This window comes from Trachemys scripta, chromosome 12 (genome assembly GCF_013100865.1).
Source record: "Trachemys scripta elegans isolate TJP31775 chromosome 12, CAS_Tse_1.0, whole genome shotgun sequence".
Taxonomy (NCBI): domain Eukaryota; kingdom Metazoa; phylum Chordata; order Testudines; family Emydidae; genus Trachemys; species Trachemys scripta.
This window is the reverse complement of record NC_048309.1, coordinates 42,895,346-42,915,692: the sequence shown is the minus strand read 5'-3', so window position 1 is coordinate 42,915,692 and position 20,347 is coordinate 42,895,346. Positions and strand designations below refer to the sequence as shown.

Below are 20,347 nucleotides of genomic sequence, written 5' to 3'. Positions count from 1 at the left end.
TCACGCACCTGGCCTCCTCCACAGGTACCAGCCCAGGGTCCCTATTTCCAGGGCAGTGAGGATGCAGACAGGAACAATCACCAGGACACCAGGCTGGCTTGCGGGCGGGGAATCTGGAAATGTCCTGAAACAAACTGAGCCATGGGCCGGCCAAAGCCCTTGGCCTCTCACCCCCCCAGGGCCTGCCCCCCACCTACTACCTGCCTGATAGCTCTAGGCTAGTGCCTCCATCCCTCAGTTGGACTGCCCCTCCCAGCCACTCATCCCCCATGTGTCTGACCTACAGCTAGACACCCCCCCCCCTGTGATCCCCTAGAGCCCCCTCCTTAGTTTTCCCTTCCCTCTGACCCTCCCAGTATCTCCTTCTGCTTATCCCTCCCCTCTGCAGCCCCCCAGGAGGCCTCTCTACCTTCCTCGTCCCCTAGTACCTCTCTGTCTCCCCATCCCGTGATGCCCCCCAAAACTGCCCCTCTGCATTTCCCACCTCCCTCTTCCTCTCATACCTTGTGTCCACCTTCCCCATTCCCCTTCCCTCAGTAGAAGGCACCAAATTCCTAGTATCTGCCCACTCGTCCCCCTACTCTGCCCCCCCAGTACTCACCCCAGGTCACCCTCAGGGAGGCATCCCCCAAGCTGTTGTGTCTCACCACACACACATGCTCTGTAGGGCTGAACCCCTCCTGCCCCAGCATAATGGACACCTGGATCTGAAAGGTGGGATCCCCATTTGGCCAGATCCCACTGGTCAGCTGCTCCCCCTGGGCCACCTGGCCTCCCCGCTCCCTGATCACCTTGATGTCTCGGAGATAGAAGCCCGCCCGTCACGTGACAGATGAGGTGGCATGGCCAGTCCTGGATCCCTGGAACATGGGCCACATGCACTGTGGGCTGGGCTGGGGGGAGGCCGAGAAAAGGTTATTAGTCACAAGGAATGGAATAGCAGGCGGCTGTAGGTCGGGAATGAGGGGCACCAGTAGAGCTGTCACCTGTCTTCTGAGTGGTGAATCTATCCAGAACCTGCATTGTTGTGGTGTGAGGAAGTTCATAAAAGCTAAAGTCTCCCCTTCATGGTTCCAGCGCTCCGCCACTTGCCAGGCTGCTGGGTGCACTGGGAACCAGCGGTTCTGGTCAGACTGGTACTGCAGCACGTCCTCCCCATTGAGGGAATATCTGGTGATATTCGTCCAGGTCACAGGTCTTCAGGACCTGCATGTAGTAGGGCTCTGGAGGCAGAATGGTTGAGTGGGCAACTGAGCATGGAGCTGCCACCAGGAGGCAGAGGGGGACAGACCCTCCAGACCCCATTCCTTTCCCAGAGACGGGGACAGAACCTAGGAGTCCTGGCTCCCAACCTCCTCCCCCACTGGCCCTAACCACTAGGTATCAGGGAAATCCCTCCCCTCTGGTGTCCCCTCCCCCACCTCCCTCCTACCTCCTTTGAGCTGCCCTCCCATCCCCTTTCTGAGCTGAGCAACATGCTGGGGCTCAGAGACTCACCTGCCTTTGGGGAGCTGCTGTTCATCTCCTGCACCAGGCCCTGGTATTCGGTCTCCACCCAGGAGTCCCAGGCCTGGCACTCAGAGCTGCTGGCTGTCCTGGTCACCCGGGCTGTAGCCATTGTGGGGAGCCAGCCTGCCATTGTTGCTTTCGTAGGCTGAGAGCACCAGGTCATTCACCCTCATGACTTTCAGGTGCTTGAGCAGTCCAGGGGCCACCTGCGGGGAGATGAGCTGGAGATAGGAGACATGGTGAACCCCTGTAGGAAAGAGAGATACTGGGATGGAAATAGGACCCAGGCATCTGAGACAGCAACCCAAGGGGTCCCTGCAGCCTGCAGCCCTGGGGAAAGAGACTGGGATGGGGAATGGGACCCAGGCCTCCAGAAGAACAGGGGTCACTTACCAGCCAAGATGAGAGAGCAGAGACAGAAGCCAAAAGAAGACCAAGACCGGTTTGGGCTGAGGAGCCATCACGCTAGAGGGGACAGGATGGCAGTTGTATGGGGTGGGCTCTGGGGCCAGGACCCAGAGAGCTGAAGAAGGCATAGCCAACCCTTCCTACGCTGAGCTCTGCTGCTCTGACAGGTGACACTTGAGAGGAAACCCAGACTCACATGCTGAGCAAAGTTCAATAAAGACACATCAACCATCCCTTCCCCGCCCTCCTCACTGCATCACAGGATGCCTCGCTCCCTACCAGGACAATTAAGACTTAATAACTCCTGTTTGGTTCCAAGTTGTTTCTGTTATATGGTGGGGTTCCTCTGTGGGGAGGTTTTTTGTGAGCACAGCATAATAGTCCTCAGTGACTCCAACACTCAGCTGTTGCATTTGGTCGGGAAACTGCAGAGACACACAACTGTGGGTGATGTTGTTAATTGTAGAAGGCTGGAATGTTCTTGCCTCAGTAATACTGTTCAGACTGCTGGAGCTCTGCCAGCTGCTCAGTGCTTTTATCCCAGAAGCTTCGGTGTTATCAACACTGGCTAGGGTTGCCAGCAATCCTGCATTACCTGGGACATCCCTTATTCTAATAGAAATGGCCTGTCCCATACTCAGTCAGTACAGGACGCCTTTTATCCCATATTTCAAAAGCAGGGAGCCAGTACTCAGGGTGCATCTTTCCATTGCTCTCCTGGCCCTTCAGTGCTGTGCAGAGAAATCAGATGGGCTGCACTCAAGGGCCAGGGGGAGGGATAGCTCAGTGGTTTGAGCATTGGCCTGCTAAACCCAGGGTTGTGAGTTCAATCCTTGAGGGGGCCACTTGGGGATCTGGGGCAAAATCAGTACTTGGTCCTGCTAGTGAAGGCAGGGGGCTGGACTTGATGACCTTTCAAGGTCCCTTCCAGTTCTAAGAGATAGGATATCTCCATTGAAAGATGCACCCGTGAGTACTGACCTCCTGCTAGACAGGGCCCCTTGCTTACTCCAGCCCTTGAGCATGGCCCTGTCTGCTTTCCCTGTGCAGGCTCTGTCTGGCAGGGCAAGTGGATGGGGCCATGTGCCTTGGAGCTGTGCTGAAGGGCTAGTGTTGGGAAGGGGCCGTGTCTGGCAGGGTGGTCAGTATTCCTGGGGCTCAACTTCCCTGTTCGCAGAGTCTCTGCCGGCATCCCCAGCAGAGGAGCATAACTGCTGGTTGGTGGCTGCTGCAGCGTGGGGGAGCGAGGCAGGCAGGGAGCCTGGTCCCGGCAGCTGAGACCATCATCAGTGTTACAAAAAGCAGCAAGAAGTACTGGTGAATGTAGGTGAGTACTGCTTAGTATTATTATTAGTAATAATAATGATAATATCAGGAGGGGGGTGGGGCAGGAGATCCTGGCTCACAGGAATAGGAAGGGGGTCAGGGTGGAGGCGGGGACGCGGTGGAAGGATCAGGGCCATGGCTGGGGAGGTGTGCTGAAAAAGGGCTGGTGGGGCCCAGCTGATGTGTGGGGGGCCTGGCTGGCTCAGTATGCAAGCTGCAGGACACAATATACAATGGCCTAGTTGACCACTGACTCCTACCAACAACACCTCTTTTCCTGCTAAAAAAAATTAGGATATTAAATGGCCAAAAATAAATGTTCATACAGTGTGAAGTGGTATTTTCGTCCCATGGCAGAACAATGAGATGAGCAAAACTCAAACTCCAGAAACCAGGAGAAGCCCAGGTAAGGTTTCCCTATCCCACTGTCCCTCTACCATCTTCAAGCAGTGCCTCAATACATATTCTCGCTGGCCTTGGAGCTAGAAGATCCAGGAGGCCGGAGATCCTGGCTTACATTCACACATTTAGCCAACTCTGCAGAATGAATACCACAGGTGGACAATTGAAGACCCGTGTCACAGCAATTTACTACTCCCTTATGCTTATTCCCAGGATACCTTGTCAAACTAGGGTCTACAGATTTACCCCAATTGCGAGTTTAACTCTCAAATGTGAGTGAAAGTTCATAAAATGTCACAATAACATATAACAGGTGGTTTCTGTGATTGGTAATAGTTTTGAAGGTGTAATGACAGGGTATTTTTAAGTAAAACAAAAAAGGCAAAAGATGAAGCATATTAAAATGTTGAAGGTTAAGTGGCTAAAATAGACTTTCACTGAAATAGCATCTTGGGTAACCCCCTCTTGTTAATAGAATATCATTTCAATTCAGGGCTGTGACTGCATTGACGGTGAATTTCATCTCAGATCAACAGGCTGTTGCAACACCCAACTTTTGATGATAGTGTCCAGTAATATTTGTTGTTCTTCTCTGCACGTAGGACAACACAGTTTTAGGGTCCCAGGTTAGATCCCATGATGGGCCTGTAAGGATTTTTCTCTCTCTTAGGCCGATCTGATCAGAAGACTTTGGGGAGCCTTACAGTTTACCTCCCGCTGAGTCCCCCTGTTAAGTCCATCTATCAGAGCTGGAGTCCAATAAACCACACACACATGAATGTAAACAAAAAAAAAATTTATTTACTAAGGGACAAGGGAAAGGAAGGAAAGGGAAGTGGATTAATGATTTTGGAGATTCGGGATAATACAAGCACACATTCATACACTCTGAAATACAAGATGTTCTTCTACCTTTTCAGATGTCAGCAATGGAGAGGCTACAGGATCCGGATGACCAAAGCCAGTGATGGACACCGACACCGTGGATGGCAGATGGAATAGACAGGTACGTATCCCTATCTTAACTCCCACCCTATCCTGCTTTGCGTCGTCTGAGTGTAAGATTGATCTAACTAATCGGACCAGGTCCATGTATGCAAGTTTGCTTTCCCAAAACAACAAACAACCCCAACTTAATTAGTAAGTAACTATTGCAGGCCAATAGTCAGTGCCAAGATTGTACCGCACTACGAGAGAGAGCTAGACACCTGAACTTCTGTCAGCTCAAAAGCCCAAGAGCCCCAGGCTCCGCCCCTCATCAGCCTTTATAGGGAGCTGTTGCCGGGCAAGGTCAGATTCCCGCTCTTTCTATTTTCCCACCTTTTCTTGATATAGAGGAAAATTTAATTTATTTAATTTAACAAGAACCTAATCCAAAATGGAGGCTACCTTGTTCTTTTACTAAACCAAGATGGCCTTTTGATTTACCGAACTTATTTTAACGTGATGCATGTATGCACATGAATGAATTTGGCAAGATGGAACAAGACTTAAACTGAAACTAACAGGCCAAGTTGCGACAAATGGCCATGTTGTCTTCACAAATGTTGGTGGTAAAACAGGTGGTCAGGATCTGTCACAGACTAAAAATGCCTGGGATATTTTACCATCTTTGGGTGTTGGAACTAGTTCATGACAGCAAAAGTGATTCCAAAAGATCATCATTTTGTTGCCTCTTTTTAAAGGTGGCAACACGCTTGAGTCCTCCTAGTGCAGCGGTTCTCAAACTTTTTAATGGGGTCACCAGGGCTGTCTTAGACTTGCTGGGGCCCAGGACCAAAGCCTGAGCCCCATCACCCAGGGCCGAAGCCAAAGCTTGAGGGTTTCAGCCCTGAGCAGCAAGGCTCAGGTTACAGGCCTCCTGCCTGGGGCTAAAGCCCTTGTGCTTCAGCTTTGGCCCCGCTGCCTGGAGCAGCAGAGTTCGGGCTTTGTCCCGTTCCCCCCTCCTGGAGTCGTGTACTTATTTTTGTTGTCAGACAGGGGTCAAGGTACAATGGAGTTTGAGAACCCCTGGCCTAGTGCATACAATGTTCATGCTTTGTGTAAAAGCCTAGCTTTAGCTGTGTAAATGGTAAAGAGGGGGGGAGTTTTTCCATCTTTGCCCATTCTGCGTGTACAGCCGAGGCAGTGATAAAAGCTGGCTTGTCCTTAAATGTCTTTGGGGTCCGTCAAGAAAGAGATTTTGTGAGAAAAAGCTTAAGAAGAACAGTAGCGAAAGAGCGAGCCTGGAGCACTGGGCCTGGTGCAAGACCTGAGGCCTGAACCAGAGGCTGTGAACCAAAGTCAGACCATGTATTAAAGCAGATACTTATATATGAACTTGGCAGAGTTTTTGCTAGTGTATTAGGGATTAGCTATTTATGTAAATATATTTTAAGGCTCGCACTTCTACATCCCCATCTAGCACAAGACAAGATGTTTTGACAGAACAGTGAATAGGGATGTTGTGTCTGAGATGTCAGGAACAAGGGGAGGTAGCACACAGATGTCATGAAACGTAAGATGGTCCATCAATTGTGTATCCCTGTTGTTTCTCTCAGTCTATAGATATAGGGGTACCTCACCTCAATTCTTTGTGTGGCCGAGGGGACAGCAGAGTCTCCCGCTGCTGACTGAGCCCCTCCTTGCCACTGGGCACCCACGTGTTAATATACCTGTAACCACAGAGCCAGGGCACTAGGACTGTGCCTTGAGGGCAATAAACCTGGCCGAGTGCTTTCAACACCAAACCGTGCCTGTGGTCTTTCTTTATGAGTAACATCAAAGTCTGCTGAATTAGCAGGCTGCCGATCTGCTGTTAGTACTGATAATACTGGAAGTATAAAATAACTGAGCAGCATTACCAAACCATCAACCTTCCAGCATTCAACACTTAACAAAAGGAGGCTGCTAGAGCAAGCTTCGCTGTCATGTCTTCCACACCCACCAGCTCCTGGGACTCCAGACCTTCACCATCCTGATCCTGAGAGACGTACAGCACCCGGCACAACGGGGGGCCCTGACAACACTGTCACCCCTCCCAGCTCCAGCTGAATCCCAAACCCCATCAGGGATGAAACAGGATCTGACTTTAACAACAACAGCAACAGCTCCAGCTCATCTCAGCTAACTTCTCTTTCCCCCAAAGGATGGTTATTACCATCTTTGATACTGTCTAAGTGTCTGAACACTCTCTCCAGCTAAAGGGAAAGGGAACAAGGGCTGTTGTTATAATGAGAGCCTCACTTAATTCTTTACGTTTCAAAGGCTTTAAATGTTTTTCCTTATTTCTTAATCTTTAATCGAAGGTTAAAAGGACGTTTAATGGTGTGTTTGCCGTGGTACTAAGCAGGTTAAAGTCTCTGTACACCAGACCCTGGACCTTTCAAGCACCGTTTAATGTTGGACAGTGCCTGGGTTATGTTAACACGTATAGCCCATATTGTCCATCTACATTAATACACCAGCTCCCAAGGCCATGCTGGAGCTGGGCAGGTGAATACTTGGGTGATATTGAGTAGGAGCAGGGAGGTGGAGTCATCTTGGCATCTGGCCTTCATGAGACCACGACGGGAGACTTTATCCAGCTCAGGTGTCCAAACCTCTTACAGGACACTGGTAAATTGGAAAGAGTTACAAGAATGAGCCAAGATCTGCAGACCCTCATGTGACGTACTCCATGTGTTTATGGAAATACATTATATTCACACTTATAAGCATAACTGGAATATGCTTTATGCAAAAGCTCTCTTGTAAAGTATCATTACAAAGCTTATAATCTACTGAGTGTGTTCATCCTATTTGTATGAATGTGTCATTCTTGTATCTGAAGCTAAAATATGAAGTATAACTCTGAAGTCCTACTGTAATTATGCAAAGTGTGGGCCATTAATGGTGGCTTGGAATCTTAATGGCTCCCATTGACTAGGACAATTGGTTGTGAATGTCTCTGTTTACTTGCAAACTTACTGCCTGGGTACATGCAGGCCAGCCCTGAAAGAATGAAGACTGGGGTCTCACAGGTCATGTGACCATGTCACATGATAATGGAATTCACCTTAAACCTGGTGGTTTTCTATTTAGAAGGAGGGCTGGGGACCCAGAGAGAGATAAAAGATTCCTGCCTTGTGCCAAAGCTATAAAAGGCAGTGGAAAATAACAAAGGGGGGTGCAGTCATGAGAACACCCCTGCTTTCCACTGAAGCTGCCTGCTGGAACTAACAAGGATTGTACCGGGGAAAGGATTGGGTCCAGACTAGGAAGGAGTCCAGTCTGTGAAAGAAGCTTATTGGAACATCTCTGAGGGTGAGATTTTATCTGTAATCAGGTTCTTAATGTATTAGGCTTAGCCTTGCATGCTTTGTTTTATTTTGCTTGGAAACTTAATTTATTCTTTCTGTTATTACTTTTTAACCCCCACTTAAATCCTACCTTATATACTTAATAATATCACTTTTGTGTATTAATTAACCCAGAGTATGTGATTAATACCTGGGGGAGCAAACAGCAGTGCATATCTCTCTATCAGTGTTATACACGGTGGACAATTTATGAGTTTACCCTGTATAAGCTTTGTACAGAGTAAAATGGATTTATTTGGAGTTTGGATCCCATTGGGAACTGAGTGTCTGGGTGCTGGAGCTAGGAAACCTGCTGAGCAGTTTTTGGTTAAAGTCTGCAGGTCTCAGGCCATTGACCAGACTGGGGTCTGTGTTGCAGCAGGCTAGCGTGTCTGGCTAAACAAGGCAGGGTTCTGGAGTCCCAACCTGGCAGAGAAAACGGGCCCAGAGGTAATTCCAGCACGTCTGGTGACAGCCTCAAGGGGGTCTCTGTGACCGAACCTGTCACAACTAGCTGATAGGGAGAACTCCAAGGGGATCGATCTCCAGGGAGAGTTTCTGAAAGCTGAGGGGCCTTCAACCTTGCAGGCCAATGCATAACAAGACCCTGCTGCCGGGAGTTGGAGTCAGCAAAATTCTGTCTGGGGTGAAGGTGCAAACATTGGACGAGGAGCCAAGGGAACAATTGACTTGGGGCTGTGGTGGAGGGGAAGAGGCAGTGGGGAATAGGAGAATTGGGGGAGGGGAATGGGAGAGAGGCAGTGGGGAATGAGAGAGTTGGGAGAGGGGAATAGGAGAGTGGGGGAGAGGCAGTGGTGAATGGAGGATCGGGGAAGGGAATGGGAGAGTGGGGGTGTGACACTCTGTACCTCGGGAGAACACCCTACACCCCCATGTTCATCTTTATAAAATGATTCTGTGGTATCCAATGCAAAGTTTATCATGTTGGGTGTCTTCGGAAGGCTCATGATGCACTGAGCATTGTTGTTATAGTAATTTTACAGTAATGTTATGGTAAGGTTATAGGTTATAATTTCATGTATATAGTTATGAGGCTGAAAATGTATCCTCATGGCTTAACGCAAGCCCATGCAAAAACTCTTCAAGAACAGAGAGGCAGTTCACACTTCATCAGGGCATGGATGGGACAAACCCAGCCCAGCCTCACAGGAAGAATGGACACTGGCTTAGGCAGCAACAAAAGAATCTGTTAGACCAGTGTTCTCAAACTTTTTAACTGGTGACTCCTTTCACATATCAAGCCTCTGAGTGCGACCCCCCTTATAAATTAAAAACACATTTTAATATATTTACCACCATTATAAATGCTGGAGGCAAAGCGGGGTTTGAGGTGGAGGCTGACAGCTCCTGACCACCCATGTAATTACCTCGCGACCCCCTGAGGGTCCCAACCCCCAGTTTAAGAACCCCTGTGTTAGACCCTCCAGGGACTCACCCCTTCCTTTGGGCAGTTTGGGACTGCGATGAGGTAATGCTCACCTGACTCTGAAGGTGGGGGCAAAGCAAAGAGGGAAGAAAGGACATAATAAAAGGGAGAGACATTTTGCCATGGTCTCTCTCTTCCGCCTACATCTACAGACATCACCACCACCAAGCGACTGAAGGGGAGAGCCTGGCTGAAGAGCAGTCAGTCTGTGGTGAGAAGCATCTAAGTTTGTAAGGGTATTGGAAGTGTTAAGATCAGCTTAGAAAGCGTCTTCCTTTTATTTCATTTGATCAAATCTGACTTGTTATGCTCTGACTTATAATCACTTAAAATCTATCTTTATTGTTAATAAATTTGTTTATTTATTCTACCTGAAGCAGTGTATTTGGTTTGCAGAGTGTCAGAGACTCCCCTTGGGATAACAAACCTGGCACATATCAATTTCTTTGTTAAATTGATCAACTCATATAAGCTTGCAGTGTCCAGCCGGCATAACTGGTCACTGCAAGATGGAGGTTCCGAGGGTTGTGTCTGGGACCGGAGATATTGGCTAGTGTTATTTGCTTGCAAGTAGCTGGGAGCAGCTTACATGCCAGAGGCTGTGCGTGAACAGCCCAGGAGCGGGGGTTCTCACAGCAGAGCAGGGTCAGGCTGGCTCCCAGAGTCAAGGATTGGAGAGGCCTAGCAGATCACTGGTCCAGATAACACCAGAGGGGGACGTCACAGTGGCGTACCGAGCAGGGTGTATGTATGGCTTGTTACTCCAAGTGAAGTTCACACTTTAAGCACTAATAATTGTGATTTTAAGTGAGTCTTAAGTGCAGTGGCTAAGAACACTCAGGAGGAGGTCACAGTTTTATTGTTTTCTGTTTGATTACTTAGGGAAAGGGAAATAGGAACAGAAAAGCAGGGAAATGAGTGAAAACAGTGAAGCGGTTGCAGAGTTGGAGCTTTTTAGGGCTTCAATCTGCAGAAAAGGAGAGGGAGCACCAGAGATTACTACAGCTGAAAGAACTGGAGATAAAAAGAAAAGAAAAAGAGGCAGTCAGGGAGGAAGCTGTACACAGAAAGGCCATGGATGAAAAAGAGAGAGAGTGAAAAGAAAAAGAGATCAGGAAGAAAGAGAGAGAGAGAGAGAGAGAGAGAGTGAAAACACCAACTGGACCTGCTAGAGAAGAAAAACCAGAACCCGACCCCAACAACTCCCATCACTCCAAAAATCCACAAATGGGAACACTTATGTCCTGCATAGAGTGAGGACGATGATATTGCTAAATATCTGACTATCTTCGAAAGGCTGTGTGTAATATATCTGTAACCCTTCTGCCCATCTAAGTTGGCAGCAACAAGGGCCAGGTTCAGTATCCAGGGGTTCCGTTTCAATAACACAATGCAAAACCGGCTCGAGCCCCCACCCAATGACCTGGGACAATTACATACCACCCCCTGGGTGCCTCTAAGAGGCAATACTTCCCCTCTCGCAAGCACGGAGTCTGAGTGTAACAGAAAATGTTTAATAACATGAGGTAAACGACATCAGCATTAAATTGGAAAAACACCACAAACAGGATTTCTAACACAAACCATGAGCAAAAAACCCATCCCAGCAAATTGGGCTGTGTCCTTTCCCTTTGGTTCTTGAATCCAGCAACACAAAAAATCACCCAGAGTCCCCAAAGTCCAACACCCCCAAAGTCTCTTGGGTCCAGCAACCACCCAAAGTCGCAAAAGTCCAACAGATCCCCAAGTCTCTGTCCCTGGTCAGTGCAGCCCCAAAGTAAAAAGGGGGGGCACACAGGGTGTTAAGGGGCACCTTACGTGATCCGAGGCCAGCCAGCCATCTCTCCGTGGGGTTCTGCCACAGCCTTCACCACGAGCCAGTCCACTTCCTGCCATCCCACAAACTGCTCCACTCTACTAGCTGCTCTGTTCCACTCACCGACCTGAGAGCCGCTCCAGCCGTCCCCACAAACAGCTCCGCTCGCCCTCCCTTGGGCTGCTCCAACCGGCCCCACAAGGCTCCGCACCCCTCGCTGCTCCTCCAGTCGTCCCCACAAATTGCTCCACCAGCTGCTTAGCAATATAGCTTCAGGCTCCCCCACTAGTTAACACAGCACACAGTGATCTCAGCTCCTAATAACTTTAACTCTTTTGTAATTTCAGCTCTTAGCAATCTCAGCTCATAGTAGGGGAATCCCAGTGCTAGTGCACCATTGGCCCAAAGTGAATTCAACTCAGCAGTCTGTAACTAGACTCCTAATAGAATCAAAATTAGCTCTGACATTCAACAGTGGAGAGAGAAAGTAGTGCAATTGGTGTGTCAAGCCCTCAGAGGTGGGCCTATACCATCATGTACAAATATAACTTAGAGAATTTTTTCACTTCAAGGTCCCAGAAACAAAGACAAGGTTTTCATCTCGAGGCCAAAAGACCAAAAACATCAAGACACTTGATCACGGCCTTGGATAGCCCAAGAGACTACTGACACTTGATCTTAGCTCTACTACACTTGGACCAGAGCTCAAAGAGCCAGGAATCAACCTACCCCCATCCTTTCTCCCTTCACTGGGTTTTGTAACCCATGCCCCTTGTCAAGAAAGTGCTACTTAGGTAATGGTGAAGGACTCACTCAGTCCTTCTGTCATACAACAGTTCCATTGGCCTTGATTCACAGAATCAGGGTAACAAAACTTTATTCTTCCTGCCCCAATAACAGAGAAAACTGGGGATCCCACACCAGCCAAAGTAACCACTTTGAGTTGCTGTTGTTTCATGCCAGGCGAGTGGGTGTGCCTATGCAAACCAGATCAGCCCCTGGAGTTCTTTTCCACACTCGCCATAATTCACCACCAGATGTCAGGGTAGAGCTCATCCTGACTCTGCTTACATATGAAATCCCTGATGATAAGAGAGTTCCTACCCTGATTGCAAAATTTACTGGTAAAGCTTGAACTGTATTCAATGGAATGTCTATTGAAGATGCTTTAAACTATTGTAAATTTAAAAATACTGTTTTTTGAAGTTTTCAGATTACCCCTGAAACATACAGAGTTAAATTTAGGAATCTTAAGAGGGATATTGGTCTGAGTAATGGGGAATATGTAAACACAATGAAAGATTTGTTGGGAAAATGGGTGAGGGGTAAGGAGGTGGCAAGTTTTGAGGGAATGTTGGGTCTTGTTGCTCAAGAGCATCTCCTAAGCGTATGTAAGGCTGATGTGAAGCAGTGTCAATGGGACAAAGACCTAAAGTCTGTGGATGAAATCGCTTTTTTTGCTGATGCCTTTGAACAGAATCAGACGTTTATTGAGGGCAGGCCACAGAAAGGTGTTTAAAACTGATGGGAAGAGAGGATCCCATTTTGCCCCTGGGAAGAGGGAAGGGGGCTGGGAGCCTAAACAGTCTCTTACCCAAAAATATTCCTTTAGCAGTAACTCCTATCCCAAATCTCCGGTAAAAGTAGAATAGCCCAAAAGGTGCTATCAGTATAATTTCACAGATCACCTGAGGAATAAATGCCCTGGGCTGGGAGGAAGCAGGCAAACAATAGCTCATGTTAGTTCTGCTGTCCTCAACACAGAAACCCACCAAGCAATCGAAACCCATTGCATTGGTTCCATGAGGTTAGCCTTTGCAGAACCAGATATGGAGCATGTTAAGCCTGTCCAAATTGATGGCAGGGAATACTTGGGGCAGAAGGATACAGGGGCCCAGATCTCTCTGGTTAAGCAGAGTGTGGTCCCAAAGGCCAGTATGTTGCCTGGCTAAATGACAGAGATTGTGGGGGTGGGCGAAAACAGATTCCTTGTACCACTAGCTAAAATCCATGTGGATTGTGAAGGTTTGGAAAGTGTTTTAACTGTGGGGGTAATGGAACACCTCCTAGTCGACCTGCTCCTTGGTAATGATTTTTTCCGTGTAGCTCAGGTTAAAGTATTTGCCTGCAGCAGGAGGGAGCGTTATGCTGGGACCCCCGAGGGAAAGGGTAAGGTCTCAGGAACTGCTGAGAGAATGGGAGGGAGTCTCCTTCATTCTCCTGCATCAGGGGGAAGCCACATGCTTCCAGGTGTGAGGGTGGTTAAGACCAACTCCTACACTGCAGCTGGAGGCAACACCACATCAGGAAGGGATGTGGGTGTAATTCCTGCCAGAGAGAGAACTCTTCACATAGTTAGCTGCCAGCAGGTCGCAGCTGAACCAGTGGCAAATCCAGCTCTAGGGAGTGTAGAGCCATGTGTCCCAGAGGAGAGCCTAGAGAAGGGGCAGGGGATCTCAGAAACCACTGAGCTGGATGAGGATTCCTGTGACTCTCTAGCACAGGGAAGCTGGGTGCTTCCAAGTGTAAGCAGTCAGGATAAGCTCTACCCGGACATCTGGTGGTGAGTTGTGGTGAGTTGTGGAAAAGAACTTCAGGGGCTGATCTTGTTTGCATAGGCACACCCACCCTGCCTAGCATGAGCCCACAGCCACCCAAATGGTCACTCTGGCTGCTGTGGGATCCCCAGTTTCTCTGTTATTGGGGCAGGAAGAATAAAGTGTTGTTACCCTGATTATGTGAATCAAGGCCAATGGAACTGTTTTACGACAGAGGGACTCACCATCAACTAAGGAGCACTCGCTAGACAAGGGACATTGGTTCCAAAACCCAGTGAATTGAGAGAGGGACATGGACATAGGTCAGGTCCCATTTGAAGGCTGGAAACATCAATTATATTGTCTCCTCTCTTGATGGTTAAATAGCAGAGCTAGTTTTGATTCTATTAAGAGTCTAGTTACAGGCTGCTGTGTTGAATTTGCTTTGGGCTAATGGTGTACCAGCAGTGGGGCTCCCCTATTATAAGTTGAAATCACTAAAGAGCTAAAATTACTAAGAGCTGAGATCACTGAGTGCTGTGCTAACTAGTCGGGGAGCCTGAAGATCTATTGCTAAGCGGCTGGCAAAGCAGAGCAGTTTGTGGGATGGTTGGAGCAGCCCATGGGCTGGTGAGTGGCGCAGAGCTGAACAGTTTGCAGGACGGTTGGAGCGGCCCATGGGATGGTGAGTGGAGTGAAGTGGGGCAGAGCGGAGCAGTTTGTGGGACAGCTGGAGCGGCTCACAGGATGGCTGGTGGAGCAGCTAGTGGTGAAGGCTGCAGCAGTACCCCATGGAGAGGTGGGACAGTCAGCCTCGGACCATGTAAGGTGCCCCTTAACACCCTGCATGCCCCCCCCCCATTTCCACCCAGGATAGGGGGGTAAAACTCTGCAGATAAACTTTTGAACTCTGGGGCTGCACTGACCAGGGACAAAGACTCTTGGGTTGTTGGACTTTTGGGTGATTTTTGGGTTGCTGGACTCAATAAACTTTTGGGGTGTTGGACTTTTGGGACTTTGGGGTGATCTTTTGGGTTGTTGGACTTAAGACCCTGAGGGGCAAAGGATACTGCCAAACTTACTTGGGGGTGGGCCTTTTGCTCATGGTTTGTGTTATGAATCCTGTTTGTGGTGTTTCCCCAACATAATGCCGCATTGTTTCCCTCCTTTATTAAAAGGATTTTGCTACACTCAGACTCTGTGCTTGCAAGAGGGGAAGTATTACTTCCTAGAGGCGCCCCGGGAGGGTGTTATGTAATTGTCCTAGGTCACTGGGAGGGGGCTCGAGCCAGTTTTGCATTGCATTATTGAAACGGAACCCCTAGATACTGAACCTGGCCCTTGTTGCTGCCAGCTAAGACGGGCAGAAGGGTTACACAAGTATGGGAGGGGCTGAGACTAGCTCCTTTCCAGCAGAAGGCAACATGCCCTCAGGCGCAGAGGCAGGAGAGGTGTTGTCAGTGATTAAGGAAACTGTCCCAGTTGCTAGCTGGCAGAGTTCTGCAGCTGAAGGAGGAGGCCCAGAGGAGGAAACTGGGGAAGGAATAATGGGGGTACAGGAATGTCTCCTCACCAGTCACTTGGGGCAGGATGCCCAGGACACTAGGAGGATGGCTGGGTCAGCATCTGTGCACCCAGGCACTCAGCCTGTGACCCAGGTTTTGAGAAGGAACTGTGTAACTGACCTCCTGGAGGGGAGCAGCCACACAGCTGACTTCTCAGGGACAGAGAAAGGGGTGGTGGTACCCCAATCCAGGTCCCAGTTTTTCAGGATGCTATTCCTGATAAGTTTTTGGAAAGTAACGGTGTCTCTTCACATCAAGATGCAGCTCCAACGCCTGTAACAGCAGAGGAGTTGAGACCAGGAAATTGCCAGGTAGTAGTTTGCCAGAATACAGAGGATCCAACTCACAGAAGGGGGCGGGGGGCAGTGAGACATAGAAAGCAGTTATGGGAAAGCTGCTGGGAAAGGGTGAATCTGATCCAGGGGTAAACACGCCTAGCCCAGAAAGCACAGATCACAGTCCTCTAGGGGACAGGGAAGAACTCAGTGCTGGGAGGGGGAAACACAGGGTAACCCCAAAAGGGGAGCTGGATTTCCTACATATGTACAGTCCTGGGGTTGGGAGACCGCTCCCCAAAGGGCCAGCCAATGTGCAGGATTCCCCTGGATCCTTATCTTGCCAGACCCTGAGATATCAAAATGCCAGAAACATGATTAAATTAAGAGCCCACACAAAGGGAAACACTGGAGGGAAAGAGAAGCCAGTGACTGATTACATGGGAGACAGTCAAAGGACACCCTGGGTAATGAACAAACTAACCTCAAACTACACTATCTGAACAGAGAGGGTGGTATCATAAAGATACTTGTAAACACCCATCTGTGATAAAAAAATTGGTATTAATGCAAAGTTTTGGGGATAAGAATATTGACAAGGATGTTAAAACTTATTATAATGTTACTTTTCAATTAATACCTGTAAACAGGTTTAAAGCTTATCACAGCGGAGAAACCATAAAAAACCTGGTTTGCCGTGTGTGAAAGGGGAAACTGAGGCATGCTGCCTCATGGCCTTAATGGCTGGATGGCAAGAGAATGATAACAATAAACTGCCTTCGAGATAGTCAGTGACTAACCCTCTTGCAGTAAACTAAGAGGGGAGGTGTGACGCTCTGTACCTTGGGGAAACACCCTACACCCCCATCTTCATCTTTATAAAATGATTGTGTGGTATCCAATGCAAAGTTTATCATGTTGGGTGTCTTCAGAAGGCTCATGATGCATTGAGCATGGTTGTTATAGTGATGTTATACTAATTGTTATAGTAATGTTATAAATCACTTACTACAGGACAGGCCCAACGAGGAAAATAACAGAACACCACTGGCCATCACGTACAGACCCCAGCTAAAACCTCTCCAGTGCATCAATGATCTACAACCTATCCTGGAAAATGACCCCCCCACTCTCACAAGCCTTGGGAGTCAGGCCAGTCCTCCCTTACAGACAGCTCCCCAACTTGAAGCAAATACTCACAAGCAACTACACACCACACAACAGAAACTCTAACCCAGGAACCAATCCCTGTAGCAAACCCCGTTGCCTTCTCTGTCCCCATATCTACTCTAGCAACACCATCAGAGGACCCAACCACACCATCAGGGGCTCATTCACCTACATATCTACTAATGTGATATATGCCATCATGTGCTAGCAATGCCCCTCTGCCATGTACATTGTCAAACCGGACAGTCTCTACATAAAAGAATAAATGGACACAAATCAGACATCAGGAATGGTAACATACAAAAGCCAGTAGGAAACACTTCAATCTTCTTGGACATTCTATAACATACTTGAACAAAAAAAGCTTCAGAAACAGATTTCAAAGAGAAACTGCAGAATTAAAATTCATTTGCAAATTTAACACCATTAATCTGAGCTTGAATAGGGACTGGGAGTGGCTGGCTCATACAAAAGCAGCTTTTCCTCTCCTGGAATTGACACCTCCTCATCTATTATTGGGAGTGGACTACATCCACCCTGATTGAATTGGCCCTGTCAACACTAGTTCTCCACTTGTGAGGTAACTCCCTGCTCTCCATGTGTCAGTATATAATGCCTGCATCTGCAATTTTCACTCCATGCATCTGAAGAAGTGGTTTTTTTTTACCCACAAAAGCTTATGCCCAAATACATCTGTTAGTCTTTAAGGTGCCACTGGACTCCTTATTAGTGATGTTATAGTAAGGTTATGGATTATAATTTCATGTATATAGTTATGAGGCTGAAAATGTGTCCTCCTGGCTTAAAGCAAGCCCAGGCAAAAACTCTCCAAGAACAGAGGGGTAGATCACACCTCATCAGGGCACGGATGGGAAAAACTCAGCCTAGTCTCACAGGAACAATGGACACTGGCTTAGGCAGCAACAAAAGAATATGTTAGACCCTCGAGGGAGTCACCCACTCCCTTTGGTCAGTTTGGGACTGCGATGAGGTAATGCTCACCTGACTCTGAAAGGGGACGGGAGCAAAGCCAAGAAGAAAGAAAGAACATGATAAAAAGGAGAGACATTTTGCCAGGCTCTCTCTCTTCCACCTACATCTACAGACACCGCCACCACCAAGCGACTGAAGGGGAGAGCCTGGCTGAAGAGCAGTCAGTCTGTGGTGAGAAGCATCTAAGTCTGTAAGGGCATTGGAAGTGTTAAGATCAGCTTAGAATGTGTTTTGCTTTTATTTCATTTGACCAAATCTGACTTGTGATGCTTTGACTTATAATCACTTAAATCTACCTTTATAGTTAATAGATCTGTTTGTTTATTCTACCCGAAGCAGGACGTTTGGTTTGCAGTGTGTCAGAGGCTCCCGTTGGGATAACAAGCCTGGTGTATATCAATTTCTTTGTTAAATTGATGAACTTACATAAGCTTGCGGTGTCCGGCGCTCATAACTGGGCACTGCCAGACAGAGGTTCCCAGGGTTGTGTCTGGGACCGGAGATATTGGCTAGTGTCATTCGGTTGCACAATCCAAGGAGCAGCTTACATGCCAGAGGCTGTGCGTGAACAGCCCAGGAGTGGGGGTTCTCACAGCCGTGCAGGGTAAGGCTGGCTCCCAGAGTCAAGGATTGGAGTGACCTAGCAGATCACCAGTCCAGATAACACCAGAGGGGAACGTCACAGGGAGGAAAGGCAGTTGGGAATGGGAGAGTGCGGGGAAAGGCAGTGGGGAATGGGGTTAGGGTTAGGTGGTGGGAGGGGAAGCGAAAGGGAATGTGGAGAGAGGCTGTCTGGTTATCCGCTCCCTGCAGGCATTGGGCACGGGGATTTGCATTCCAGGAATCCAGGGAAGTGCAGTGTGTGTTGGTGACGCCCAGAGAGGCAGATCGGGGGAAGGCGGAGGGAATGCCCAGCGCTGCCTGATATAACCTGGTTCCTCTGAGAGCCTCTCATATTGCAGAGGATCCTCCACAGAAATCCCCAGCTCCACCCACCCTACAGGGAGACACCCAGACAAGGACAGTGACTTCAAACTCAACTCCTAACGGTGAGTATCCTCCTGACCAGCCAGCCCAGGGCAAGGCTACCAGGGGCCTATGGATTAGGACTGAGGGGCACTTGCAAAGCTGGTGGGGGGTTGCCCAGGGCTGGGATAGGAGTGGGCTATAGATCAGGATTGCAGTGCACCGGCAGAGATGGTGGTGATGTGAAGTCCAGGTCTAGGATAGCAGAGGGCTGCGGGTCAGGACTAAGGGGCACCCGAAGAGCTGATGTGGGGGGGAGGCTGTGGGAGGGAAGGGCTGAGCCCACAGTTGGGATAGCAAGGGGCTCTGGGTCAGGATTGCAGTGCACTGGCAGCTGAAGACAAGATGGAGAAGCTTCCAGGGCATTTTATATTCTCCCTCTTGTGCGTGGAAACCCCTTTGTTCTTCTGTGCAAAATCACAGCAACAAGTTGGAGTTTGTAGCGAACTGGGCAAGTCACATGTCCATGAATGATTCAGCTTTTTGCAGGGCAACGCCATTGTTTGCATTGTTTCAGAGTAGCAGCCGTGTTAGTCTGTATCCGCAAAAAGAAGAACAGGAGTACTTGTGGCACCTTAGAGACTAACAAATTTATTAGAGCATAAGCTTTCGTGGACTACAGCCCACTTCTTTGTTTGCATGTTAGTTTGAACATTCCCAGAAAAGCTCAGATGTGGATTGATATCTCCCAGAGTCCATTGTCAGTTAACTGTTTCTTGATTGGGCACTTACTCAGAATTGTCCTTTCTCAAGAAGTTAACCAAATGCTTTACTGATGCTACTCAGAAACAAACACATTGAGATACAAGTACATAGCTAATATTCCTAACTTCAAATACAAAAATGATAACACATGCAGACAGCATAATCAAATTACCATCAAATTACAACCTTTCCATAGACACCTCCAGATAAAGGGAAGAGCCTAAAGATTTAAAGGAAACTTAGTTTAATAGCATTCTGTTTGGCAAGAACTCACTTATCAATAGCTGGAATGTGAAATCCTCATTTCTGTATTGTTCTATCACTGTAGTCTCCACTTCCCCATTGTTTGTCTGTATAATCTCTGTCTGGTTCTTTTAGAGTGACCAGACAGCAAGTGTGAAAAATCGGGATGGGGGTGGGGGGTAATAGGAGCCTATATAAGAAAAAGACCCAAAAATCGGGACTGTCCCTATAAAATCGGGACATCTGGTCACCCTAGTTTTCTTTGATTGTTTCTGAGTTACAGCCGTGTTAGTCTGTATCCGCAAAAAGAAGAACAGGAGTACTTGTGGCACCTTAGAGACTAACAAATTTATTAGAGCATAAGCTTTCGTGGACTACAGCCCACTTCTTCGGATGCATATAGAATGGAACATATATTGAGGAGATATATATACACACATACAGAGAGCATAAACAGGTGGGAGTTGTCTTACCAACTCTGAGAGGCCAATTAATTAAGAGAGAAAAAAAAAAAAAAAAACTTTTGAAGTGATAATCAAGCTAGGCCAGTACAGACAGTTTGATAATAGGTGTGAGAGTACTTACAAGGGGAGATAGAGTCAATGT

At 48.1% G+C, this 20,347-nt stretch overlaps 1 protein-coding gene and 1 pseudogene across 1 annotated transcript in view; one reads left to right on the top strand and one right to left on the bottom strand.

The window, feature by feature from the left end:
* LOC117885531 lies at positions 1 to 1,970 on the bottom strand (annotated as a pseudogene).
* A 16,628-nt stretch (positions 1,971 to 18,598) lies between these two features.
* The window catches only part of LOC117885882, a 32,333-nt gene continuing 30,584 nt past the window's right edge, over positions 18,599 to 20,347 (top strand). The window contains exon 1 of the mRNA XM_034787409.1: positions 18,599 to 18,816. The gene's annotated coding sequence lies outside the window, so the exon portion shown is untranslated. The remainder of the gene's footprint in view (positions 18,817 to 20,347) is intronic.